At 46.1% G+C, this 13,122-nt stretch overlaps 2 pseudogenes; both read right to left on the bottom strand.

Annotated features, from left to right (window-relative positions):
* Nucleotides 1–5,627: 5,627 nt before the first annotated feature.
* Nucleotides 5,628–6,031, bottom strand: LOC114079707 (protein FAM136A pseudogene; annotated as a pseudogene).
* Nucleotides 6,032–11,807: 5,776 nt separating this feature from the next.
* Nucleotides 11,808–12,979, bottom strand: LOC139703355 (poly(rC)-binding protein 2-like; annotated as a pseudogene).
* Between the last annotated feature and the right edge of the window lie 143 nt (nucleotides 12,980–13,122).

Here is a 13,122-nt window from a genome sequence, read left to right as displayed (position 1 = left end):
TCCTCCTCTCCTTTGGCTTTTATAAATAATAGCCTTGGAAATAGACTTTTACACTCTATTTTTATATTTTTGTCAGTGTCTTTGGGCCCCCTCCCCTCCCATCATGCCCCTCTACCTTATCCAAAGTAAATCTATTCTTCCCTAGCACCCCCCACACCTTATTGTGAATTAGTAACTACATATTAGAGAAAACATTCAGCTTTTGGTTTGGGGGAACTGGCTGTTTCACTTAGCATGATATTCTCCAGCTCCATCCATTTATTGGCAAATGCCATAATTTCATTCATATTTCATTCCTTTTAAAGAAAAAAAATATTGAAATGTAAGGCTGTGAAAGATTTATTTTAATGGGGCTGGGGATGTGGCATGCCTGCGGCCCAGGTTCAATCCTCAGCACCACATACAAACAAAGATGTTGTGTAAGCCAAAAACTGAAAAATAAATATCGAAATTATATCTCTCTCTCTCCCTCTAAAAAAAAAGATTTATTTTAAAACTGTCTTTGTCTTTTTTTTTTTTTTTTTGTATAGTCAATGCAACATAACATGTCTTTTTAAACAGTCCAGTCTTGGTAGCCACTAACCTGGACTGGCATAGCATGAAGGTCAAAACAGGCATGGAAATTTAAAGCAGGCTCATATTGGGGCCCAGCACAAATTGGCTACATATGAGGTTTGTAGGTTTTCATCTTCAGTTGTCTCAGATGTAGCTTATATAAAATTATTTTATTAAACGAATACAATTCTAATTGCAAAGAAACAAAAGCAAAACAAAAAACAAGCTACAATCATCTTATTGCTATTCTGAGTGCTTCTAAGTAAATGTGATTTTTAATTAAAAAATAGAAGGCAAAAAAAGAAGAAAACTACAGATGAATCTCATGTATGATACCAGTGCCAAGTTTGATATAAAATTATATCAAAGTGGATCCTACAACTTTTTTAAAAATGATACATCATGACCAAATGGGATTTATTTTAGAAAACTAGAGTAAGGTAGGAGGTTCACCAAGAGAAAAATTATTAATATAATCCACCAACAACTGCCCAGGTGAGGAACATTCTATAAAATATGAAATGAAACATGTTTTTCCATGTATTTCCTCCTCCTTCTCCCTCTCTCTGTCTCTTTGTCTCTCTCTTTCTTTCATCTACTAGGCAACAAAGCCAGCAACTTATGTAATGGGGAAACAGTTTTCTACTAAAATCCTAATATCTCCACGTCACTTACTAAGGGCATTTGAGAAATTTATCAATACAGGTAACAACAACAACAAAAAGAGATTAGAAGCAAAGACATAATGTGTTTTCAAAAGCTGTAGAACAAACTGTACAAATATTGTGCTCTGTTTGGCAAATTTGTTTCTCATGTGTATATGGGTTAATAATATGTATAAGAATTGAGGAAATGTATAAATATATCACAAATAACACTGGACAAACAAGTTACACATGAGGAAATAGGGAAGGTAGAATAAATCCTGAGTGTGGATTGGTGGAGAAATCAAGGGGATTTAACATTTTTTATTTTTTAAAAAAAGGTAGGTAGGTATCTTCTTAGAGTGAGAGAGTGTGGGGAGTGGTGAATGAATCATTGCTTTGAACTCTCCTGGACAGTGGGTCACCTCCCTTGGAAATTTAGATGTGAAGGTGCCAAGAAAACTGCCCATGATCTGAGGATCATTCTGGGGGGGGGGGAACACTGGAAGTGGGTGAAGGGCCACAGTAAGCACTGTCCTTGGAGAAAATAAACTTGTTTCCAAAATTGCCACCCACACTGTTACCAAGACCTGCCGGAAGCATCCAGGCAACGGAAGGGGAGATTGCTTTCAATGCTGACACCCCAAGGCCGGAGCCTGGACAGCACCTGCAGGAGGTCAGTTGGCGTGTCCTCCACTCCTGCCCAGGGCCCCACCCCATGGTCCTGATTCTGCAACTGGGCCTGCAGAGCTGACCTGCTGCCACTCTCAACCGAAGGCCAGCCACAGGCATCAGCGGCCCTCGGATCGGAAGGAAGCATTAAGGGGATGTCTGTGTCAAAAATTTTTATTGTTTTCAAGGATCACACTTTGCCCTGACATCCAATTTTATTTCTCTGTAGAGCCCCAATTTGGTGGTTAGGTAAACTGATAAATTATAAGATTTTGCCATAAGATACAGAGACTGGTTTTCCTTTGGGGCTCACAAGTCCCAGAACAATGCCATGGGAAGAGTTGCCCGGATATTGAGAAGGGACAAGAGGGTGAGAGTGAGCACCTCAGATTGAGGGGAGGCGAGGTGAGCGATAGTAACAACGCCCCCCACCCCTCGGGACCTCCCACCCCTCCCCCTCCCTCCTCCACTGTAACAGGGCCCCCTACCTGGTTCCTCCCACAAACCCCTTGGCCCTGACTTCTGTCCCATTCATTGCGGGCCCTAAAAGCCGGTCCTGACTCATTCTATCCCTCATTTAGGTCACAAGGGTAAGTCTCCTCCTTCCAACCAGATTGAGATCATTTCTTGTCAACACTTGCCAGAGCTGAACACAGGCCGTGCACCCCGAAGAGTGAGACAAAATGGGGTGAGACGGGAAGGGATGGAGGATAGGCCCAGCCTGTCCCTGAGAACAAAGGCCAGGTCTCATGCTGACGGTGGAGGGAGCAACGTGCTGATGGGGTTGTTTCTACGCTTGGCACAGGATCCTCAGCTTCCTTCAGGAGACACGAGTCACAGACAGAGGGCAAGAGCAGTCTGGGAGGAGCACTGCTCCCAAGCAGGGACTCTCATTTTCTGGCTACCCCCACTGCATCCACCCCAGTCCTCGCAGGCCATCTGCTCAGCACCCATCCCTGGAACACGTCACCTGAGTCCCCTTGTGCTCATGGCCATCCCCCGGGATGCTCACCTTCACCCCCCTCAGGTCCTGGATGCCCAGGGCTTCCTGACTGAGAGCTCCACCTCAGGCCAAGCTCCTCCCCCTTCCTGTGCCACCTGCCTGCTCACAGAGGAGCTCAGGGGAGCTGAGCTAACCGGCTGCCTGGTTCCCCCCTTCCCCTTGGGGAGCCAGGATGAGAAAAGGGCACTTGTGAGTCTTAGTGGAAAAGATAAGCCAGGCGCTCCACACAGCTCTCCCAGGGCTGTTCCTGCACTCGGGGAAAATGTGGGCTTCTCAGCACAGAGCCAGGGGAGAGGCTACAGTGCTGGCCCCCAAGAAAGGACAGGTTCCTAAAAATATGTTTATTATGTTAATGTTTCCAAACTGGATTGCTTCTCTGGGGTTCGGAATCCACAAAGAACTACTTTGCAGATGCCAGTTGTAGTCAATGTCAGCAAGGTCATCGGCTGGACCTCTTCAACTTTTCTGCTTGTACAATTTACATTTTTTGAGAATTTTATCTCTATTGTTTAATTGTTCTTCCAGCATCACCATGATATATTCCAAACAAATATAAGGTTTCTTTTAAAAATGTTGGGAAACAGTATCAAAAGATCTATTAAAATCATGCCATTAGTTATGGATTTGATATGTTCTCCTTAATTATCCAGAAAAAAATTATTAATAATATTTGCAGTGAGACATACTAAAAACAAGAAACAAAATAATCTAGACTAGCTTAAACACTGAACTAACACCATAGGGATGATTATTTTGAAAATTCTTTAGTGATAGTGTTTCCCAAAATTAAATATTAGAGAAGTAGACGGGAGGCATTCTAAAGAGGGTGATTTCAGTAGAAAATGACCTGGAGTGTTTGGTTAAGCTAAAACTAATAGGAACCAGTCATGCAAAAAAAAAAAAAAAAAAAGTTATTATTTCCTAGATATAATACCCCCTACTCTCTCAGTGTTGCCAGGCCACATAAAAACACAGCCACTCCAGGGACTAGTCTTTGGAAAGTATTGATAAGCTGGAGCATCCCTGGGGGTGAAGCAAAGAAGGCTGAGGCCCGTGTGAGATTATTACACAGACAACAGTGAACAAACTCAAGGGCTACAGGGAGAAGATGCTGAGTGAAGAAATCTGCTACCCAATGAAATGCAAAGCAGAAAACCGACACCTGCTCCATGGTGCAGGATGCTGACTTCCTCACCACATAAGGAAATCCATGTAGGGCGCCTAGAAACAGCCACTGGGAACCAACAGAAGAGCCTTAGAAAGCTTGGTACTTTTTTTTTTTTGGGGGGGGGGCGGGGGGAGAATGATACTATTTATTGTATTTATTGTAAAACCAAACCACTAGGAAAATATATCATGGCCTTGACAGAGCACACAGACAGGCTATATCATCATTTCAAGTAATAAATTGATTAAAAGACAACGAGCTCCTTATCCAGAAGATAAGGTACCAGGCTGGGGCAGGAACATTGCACAGTGCAAAGGCCCCAGGCAAAAATGGTGTTTGATAAAGGGTTCTGTGTGGGGTGCCCTTCATTTGCTCTCAGAGGGAGGGTATGTGTTGGAGCTTGTCCTAGCCCAAGCTGTTTACTTTGTAACCTTCCTGTTGCCGAGATATTATCTTAATAAGGCTCTGTACATTCAGGGAACTAAGTTAGCAATGCTGGATTTAGGCTTCTGTTCCATGAAAACAAGTTTTTTTTTTCTTTTTCTCTTCCAAGTACAGTACTTTACAACTCTCTTAGCTAGTGAACTGTCACTATTTTACTGTTTATTTCCAGATACTGGTATATGTATCACAATCGAAATTCCTTTCTCTTCAAAGGAGAAAGATTATCCTGTCACTTTGCTGCAGAAAGCCTCAGGGCTCGTATGTTGGTGGAGGAAGCCCTGCTTTCCACACTTAATGTGACATTGCCTCTCATGTTTTTGCAGTGATCTCCCAGCTGAGAGATGCAATAAGAATTTCAAGAAATCCGTGTCTTTATTTTTCAATTTTTTTAGCTGTAGATGGACACAATATCTTTATTTTTATTGATTGATTTTTATGTGGTGCTGAGGATAGAACTCAGTGCCTCATGCATGCAAAGCAAGCACTCTAACCCTGAGCTACAACCCAGCCACAAGAAATCCATATCTTGATGGCTATAAAGAATATACACAAGGAAGCTTTCCAAGTTCTTATTCAAACTACTTCCCTCTCAAATTCACTTCTTCAATCCACTTCATGCCTTGTATATAAAAAACAAAACAAAGACCTGGAAACCTCTTCCCCCTTCAGGAATAGTGATATCCTGGATGTTGTTTACAGTCTATGGAATATGGTATGATGATACCTCGGGTATATAGGAGGTTGGCAACAAGCAGAAACTCCTCTCCTCCAACTCCACAGGACCTGGCAGTCTGGAAGAGCCCGCCATCCTGTAGGTGCCTATGTTGTAGGAATTGGTACCTTGGAGAGCTCTGGCTTGGTACAAGGGAGTTCCCTGCTGTCAGGACAACCACTGGCCATGTGAAATTTAGGCTCTAAAAGACTCTGCTGTTCTTTACTCAAATTTTAGCACTATTTTTTATTCCATTTCACTTTCTTGGATCAAAACATAAAGGAACCAGTGTCTAGAGTAATATATGCCTTAAACTTGCTGCCATCCTTGGTTTCTTCATTCATAAACTTTGCTTCAAAGACTAAAATTCCCATTCCTCTTTTAAAATAGATTCCTGCTCTCAGCCCCAGTGGCCACTGGCAAGGACTTTTATTTCCCAATGGATGAGAGAGACTCTTTCATCTTCTTGGTCATAGTTGGGATGAGGTGCAAGTGGTCATCCACACACTTGGTCATACAACTGTCCAGCAGCCACTTCACCTAAAGCTCGTTACTCCCAGCATCTATTGAATCTTTGGCTGTGTGGTTGCGGTGCATGGTACAGGGGGTCAGGCGGTCCTGGAATTCTCGAGCTCAGTGGTCACCAAGGCCTGGGCTTGGGCCGGAGGTGCATGGCAGGACTCAGTGCCCTGGAGCCGTGCTGTGATGTAGCCTGGCTGTCCTCACAGCAGCAGGAACGTGAGGCCCTGCCTCTCGCGGATGTTCTCAGTCTCCACACTCTTCCCCACAGAGTCCGCTGCCTCCTGCCCCTGGAGCTGCAGGACCTCTGCCATGGCGACCCCGCGCTGCGCCACGGTGGCGCCCCCATGGACTCTGCGCATGCTCCCAGCTTGCTGCTTTTAACTGTGAAGCTTGCTGCTTTCAACCAAGGATAGGAGAGAGTAGGCAGCGAGGGCCCACGTCCTCTCCTGCCTACGGGTTTATCATTCTCACTGCAGTCTAACAGTAGGCCAGTGATCATAGCAGGACAAAAAAGAGGGACTTCCATTCGGGATTCCAGAGCCACATTTTAAAATTTGCCACCTTCCCCCCCTCCCCCCCGCTAGTATTTCCTCTAGGGATCCGCTCCTGCGTTCATCCCAAGGGTTTCATTGATTCCGACCCCAGACAGGCCTGGCTTGGCGCACATGGGACTGGGTACCGAGAGGCTAAGCTGCCAGGGCCCAGGAGAGGGGAGAAAGGAGGGGGCTGGGAGACAATGCGCAGCGGCCTTGCCCTCCCCCAGGCCACAACTGGGGGCCTGAGGGTGAGCAGCGAGATGCTGAGTGGGGAAGAGGACGCCCCGCAGCCCCCGGTTACCCGACACGGAGGACATCTGTGGGCGGCTATGGATTCTGCTTTCTGGTCCCAGTGGCATTTCCTTAGAATAAATAGGAGTATGAAGAGCAGTTTTTGTTGGAAGGGTTAGTTTTACAGCAACAGTGAGGGAAACCATTTAGAATTAAGAGTGTATTTCTGAAGCCAAAGTCTTGCTTGTCCCTTTCTCCATCCACCTACCACCTGTGCAACAACCTCGGGGCTCTAGAAGCCAATCAGGAGCCAAGGATCCTTGTATGCTGTGCTGTCCGGCTGCTGGAGCTAGTGAAATGCAGGCTGCCTGGATGTTGGGCTAAACTCCTAGCGGTGTCCACCAGGGGCTGCAACCTCAAAGCCTCTCACAGAAGTCCTACCCCAGTTCTCCACAGGCCACATCCGTGGTCAGCGCCGGGCCAGGCAGCGTGCCCTGCTCCCCTGGCCCATAGGCACCCTGCCCTCCACTCACACCCCAGAAGCCTACTGTGCTATTATTTCCTTGCTGAAGGTGTCACATGAATTTGTTTGCAGTTCTTAATGTGGTCTTCCATGTGTGGTCAACGTTTTTATTTTTAGAATAACTGGAATTTCTTGCTTTGAAACTGATAGCATCATAAGATTCAACAGGTGAAAGCAATATTTGTCTGAGTATGAGCAACTTAGTAACAAATATTTTAAATATCCATTTATGCTTCCATTTTGGATAAAATCAAATCTCTAATAAAAAAATATGGAGGACTCTCCCTCATCTCCACACCTCTGTGTTACTTTCTAAAATTAAAGGTACCTCTGGTGCACTTCATACTTCAACCTCAAAGCCCACCCCGGGGCACATCTGGTGAGAGTGCCCTTGGCCTATGTGGAATAGGAAGCTTCCATCTCTAAGGAACCTGGGATTGCACTGGTCTCTCTGCCCAGTCCAGCGTTATTTCCCGCCTGCAGGTCAGCTTATCAGCCCCCTTAACTGCTCCTTGCCATGCCATGAAACATGGCCCCAGGTGCCAGGATTAGGATGTGGTCACCAGGACAAGTCTTAAGAACTATCAGAATGCATGGGGTTTCCAGAGGTGTTCTCGCCTTCAGAGCAGAACCCCCTAATGTCTACCTGTAGAGATGTTGAGAAGTGTGGGGTCCTGACTTGGAAGGAGGGAGGGTCATGGGATCCACTTTCAGCCACCAGCCGCACAAACCCCCTTGTGGCCACCTCAGCTCCAGCCTGTCTGGGCTCAGGTTGATGTGGAGGCTCTGCCCCATGCATCCTCGCGTCTCTCTGTCTTTCAGAAATTTGGGTGAATCCCTTGTCATTGATGCCTGGTTTTCATTGTCTCTGTGTTGTAAGAGCTTCTGCCTCACTACTATTAACTTAGTCCTGCTTCTGGAAGCAGAGGAGCTGACCCTGCTCTCCCCAACCTCTACTTAACTGTGAAGAAATGATTAATACCTACAAACAGGGCCATACCTCTCTGTCTATATTCACACACAATTGTTGTGGATGTCCCCAATTTTGAAATAATTTTCTTATGAATTTCTAGTTGGAATTGCTTCAAAATAAACAGTTGACCTAAAAAATGAAAATGACAGCAGTTTAGGCTCTCAGAGCTCAGCTCAGCGGCCAGGTAGAGGCAGAAGAACATGTTGCACTGTGTGGTCCTTGCTTGCCCCCAGGGAGCCAGGGTGCTCCTGCTGCTCCCTCCTGAGCGAGGCCCTGCTGAGGCTTTGCAGACACTCAGGAGAAGACCCTTGCTGCACCCCAGGCCAGCAGCAGCCTGAGGTGGGGTCTGCAGAGCCTGACCCCAGCCCAGTGAACTGTCTCTCCACAGTAAGCTCCCTCTCTGTCCGAGCCTGCCCCTTGACCCATCCTGAGCACCATCCCAAGAACAGAGGAGGGGAGAGTGGCCCCACTTTAACTCTGTCCTGTGGGGAGCCATAATATTATGTGACTAGATAGACTACAGATGAAGGAGGAAAGGCAGGCAGTGGCTGTGGCAGAGATGACAGGAAGTGTGGCCTCGCACACAAGTAAGTTGACAAGAAACAAGTTCTGTTTCATGGTTTGAGGCAGTTGTGGGAGACGGGCTGATATCACCTGTAGACCACAGACTTCCTGAGACATGTTGAGACGCCCATGAACAAAACCCACATAACGTGTAACAAAGGGGTAAATAGAAGGTGTAAAAGTACAAGAGGAAAATGGCAGAAGCCTAGTGCAGCCTCAGGAGGAAGCCTGTGGTGTGGGAGCTGCAGTTGCTGCACTGCTTCTCGTCCTGTCCCACCTCTGCTCCCTCCATGGTGTCCAGGGCTAGGTACGAAGCCAGGGGCTGTGAGAGGACATGGTGTGGTCTGGGTGGGGTGCAAAGATACTTGGCCCACCAGGAGGAAGGGGCTGAGGACCCATGTCTTCCAGCTCAACCTGCCTCCTTGGGTATTTTATGCTAAGTGGGGGCAGGGGGCCGGGGAGGGGGTAGGGACAAAGCTGACTTAGTGACCTGCCATTGCCTCCAAATCAGCATTTCTGTGATGACCCCTTGGGGTCAAAACCCCAGGACTACAGAGCTGTTTCTAACACTGCTCTCCCGACAGTGTTCTTGTCTCTCCCTGGCCTGGTCACTACCCTGGTCTCCATTGTGATCACCAGTTCTTGAGAGAAGGCCCGAGGAGCTGTGTTACACCAGCTCTCTGAGCGTTGGGTCAGGATGATGGGTTGGTGGGCCCACTGTGTCATGGGTGAGCAGGAGTTTCATGCTCATCTGGGATGGCCAAAAATACTGGAAGACTTCAGATGTTGAAAGAGGAACAGACCTTAGCTCAAATACCATAACCCTCACTTTAACCATAAAACATGTGAAGCTCAGAAGCTGTACATGCCCTGCCCAAGGACATAATGTGAGGCAGAATCAAGCCCACAACCTGTGTCTTCTTCTCTGCACTAAAGGTAAACAAAGTGCTGGGGTGCTGATGGGGGAAGTCAGAGCTGATGGGCCCACAGTGGAAAAAGAGCCAACAACAGGAACCTAATGGGTCCCATCAACAGGAACCCAGTCACAATCACCACACACCCAGAGTTGATAAGGACTAATGCATTAGTAAGAAGGAGAGGAGATGACAATGTTAGAGGAAAGTCCCCACTTGTGTTAATGCAGTAGAATGAGGACTTTTGGAGTTGATACCTTCAATTATCATCAGTGTTATCCTCTTGGTAGAAGTTCTAATCCCCATCACAGTATGGAAATGTCTCAAGGCCAGTGGGTCATGCTTGCAGGCGAGGGAGCCTTTCACCCACCTCCGCCTGCACCTGTAATCTCCATCTCTCCAAAAATGAGAGAATCCTTGCTATTCTTCAGATTAAATGAACTCCTAAAGCAAAGTCCTTATAAAGGTGCTAAACTCAGTAAGAACAAGACTTGTAACTAGGAGAAGCTGGGAATAAGCTTGGTATCTAGCCACCATGCTGTGTTTGTGTGTGCGTGAGTATGTGTGTGCATATGTATGTGCCCGAGTGTGTGTGTGTGTGTGTGTGTATGTTCCTTGAATGAAGGATGATTGGTCTCTAAGGAGCAGCTGGGCAGGATCCCAAGTGGCCTTTAAAGAAAGCTAGGTCTCTGTTTTACTGTGTGACCTTCATAACCCATCAGTTCTGGATGGAGGGGACAGATTGAGGGAAGGGTGTTCTAATGGGGTTGGATATTTCAGATTCCCTAATTTATTTGGTAGGTAAGGAGCTGGGATCAGGGCTGTTAACCAGACATCATAAAAGAAAGAGAGGAAAAGACAAAGAAATTGAAGCAGGAGAGAGATGAACAGATAAGTGGTGGGAAAGTAAAATACAGGTTTTGGGGGGAAAGAAAGAGGTAGGAAAAGGGAAAGAAAAGGGAGAGTTTCTACAGATAGACACTAACTTTCCTCTTGTCCCGTTTTACTCCCTTACTTTCATCCACTAAGATGATGTAGCTCCTACTTGTCTCATGGCTGGTCTGTGAAGTTTGCCTGTTAATTTTTCCTTCTAGGCAGTGCTTACTTCTAACTCAAGTCATCCTTCATGCGTTTCCTTCCACTTGCCAGTTCCTCCTAGTTAGACAACTCTCCAAGGTCTTCACATATGTAAGTGCTGACATTCTTTAGTGGAAACAGGTCCAGGGAAACCTCCCCAGCAACGTGCCATCATTGGTTGATCCCCCTCTGCCTGTCAATCAGATGACGCTTCTTGGACTCATGTCTCATATGTGTTGGTTTTGTCTTCACAGAAACACATGAAGACAACTGAGGATAAGAAACCAGAATGGTTTCCTCTTTTACCTCCTTACAGTGTCCTCTGCTACATGACAGTCACTTCAGAGAATTTCAACTCTACTTGAACTTCACAGAAATGGCCCTTTCATCTTAGTAATTCCCAGAGGCACAGGAAACAGTAATATGAGCTCCTTGGCAGAGTGGCTGTGCAGCAGAACAAGCTGTCCCAACACGTGGGCTGTGGGTCAGCAGCAGCAGCATGAGCTGAGAACTTGGTAAAAAGCTCAGGCTCTGCCCCCAACCTACTGACAGAAACTCTGAGAATAGAGTCCGCCAATCTGTCTTCCAATAAATCCTCCGGGTGAGTCTGATGCATGTTAAGGTGTGAAAAGCACTGGGGATAAAACTTGTTTGTTTTTGCCAAAAACAAGAGACTGAAATTTTAGTTTAAATTGACACATGAACAAGGGGACAGATATTCCCAAGAAGGGGAATCCCAGTCAAACATGGGTCCAGCTGCTTCCACACATATGCATGGGTGCACCTCCCACCCCTATCCCACAGTTAAGTCCTAGGAGAGTCTAATCCTCAATATGACCAGGTACAGGGTCTTAGGAAAAGATCGAGGGCCAATTAGAAACATGGGAGTGGTGAAACAGAAAAAAATATTTTAATTGCAATAAAACTTTCATTCAAAACCCAATCAGGACCCTATAAGGGATAAAAGGTACAAAATAACAGGAAGACCACAGGAATAAAACCCACATGAATCACTGTGGCATCCGGTTTCTATTCACAAAGAAAAAGCTCTAGTTCATTCTTTTAATTTTTTTGAAAAATTCCCGACATTCCAGAACTAAGCTGAAATGAATGAATAGTGTACTTTTACATATTAAATGACAAACAGAAAAATTGATGAGCCATAAAAAATGAGGAGAAGCTTATAAAACTAAATATGGAGCTCAGCCTTAACATTTGAACAAAGAAAGGAATTAAAACACTTTCATTGAAAAATCATGAGTGGATGAAAAAAGTGTGTAGAAACTGAAAATTTGCAAAATATTTAAAACCTGGAATCACTGACTACTCAGAAACTACACAGATGAATCATGTGTGGTGGTGAACAGCAGAGAGGGATTAGGATGAATCTGCCTTGCTCTAGTGGCTCCCCATGCCACTGTCTCCAAGGAAAGCCTGGCATTGATTAGATACTGAGCCAGGCTAGGGCTGGCAGCAGATCCAGTAACCTGCCTATCAGTAGATCCTTCCGCTGGGCTGGCACTTTTGATTTGTACCCCAAACATCAGATGGATTTCATTGATTTTTGGCTCCTTGATGCCTGATTACGCAGCCAATCAAGTTGGAATGATGAATTCATGAGAAATAGTCTGAGCAGATACATCCCAACCTGCCCAAAGTTCTTCCCTCTGGAGAGCTGGATTCATTGCCCCTGAACACAGTATTGACGTGTCATAGGACAATGAGACTGTGCATTGCCAATTGGTGCAGCTTGGTCCAGTCTGGCTATGGAGTGGAAGACTGTCTTTGAATGGTATAGGCATCTAGATGTGTCCTTCCAGGTCAGGATTGAAGCACAGGGACAGGGTGGTGTGGAGAAAGCTCACAGTGTCCCTGCCTATGCTGTACCTGCAAAGATGACTGAAGAACCTGACAGCTTGGGCAGGTATGGGATGGTCACGCCCTTCGGGGGGACTCCAAGATGACCACACAGGCCTGACTGACACACTCAGGGATGGATTGCTGAAGACCAGTTGTAGTAACGGCCTGCTCAGTTGATGGGGAGCACACCCCTGCCACCTGAACTTGAGCCCTGGACTCCCTCTCATTTCCTTGATCTTGCAACCACCTTTTCCAATGAGAGAGCCACAATGACTAGTAGAGACCACCAGCCTCAGAGTGACCCAAGTCTACTGTGCTATTGGTCATAGAGCTGCTGATGTCCTCTACCATTTGTCCATAATCATCACAAAGGTTTTGAAGATGGCATTAGTGGGTTCGGACCAAGTGATCATTCTCACAACAATTCTCTTCTGAGATGTTGACATGTGCACCACTCTCCCCGTGCATCTTCTTAACTGATTCTCCTTTCTTTCCAACAATACTGCCAACTTCCTTTCCACACATAAGTAGTCGAATGGTGACAGTGACATTTATTCACCTTCAGTCACACCTGTGTCCATGTCAACCAAGGTTATGGGGAGCAGGACTTTGAGTGGTCAAGTCTTTGGTCACTGTTGTGGGTGGAAATCAAAAACTGCAGGGGTGAGACAACTGAGGGGGAGAGGGGAGCAGGGGTGAAGGGGAAGGATGGGAGTCGGGAAAG

Source organism: Marmota flaviventris, chromosome 1 (genome assembly GCF_047511675.1).
Source record: "Marmota flaviventris isolate mMarFla1 chromosome 1, mMarFla1.hap1, whole genome shotgun sequence".
Classification (NCBI taxonomy): domain Eukaryota; kingdom Metazoa; phylum Chordata; class Mammalia; order Rodentia; family Sciuridae; genus Marmota; species Marmota flaviventris.
The sequence above is the reverse complement of the archived record's forward strand: the minus strand, read 5'-3'. Positions and strand labels throughout refer to the sequence as shown.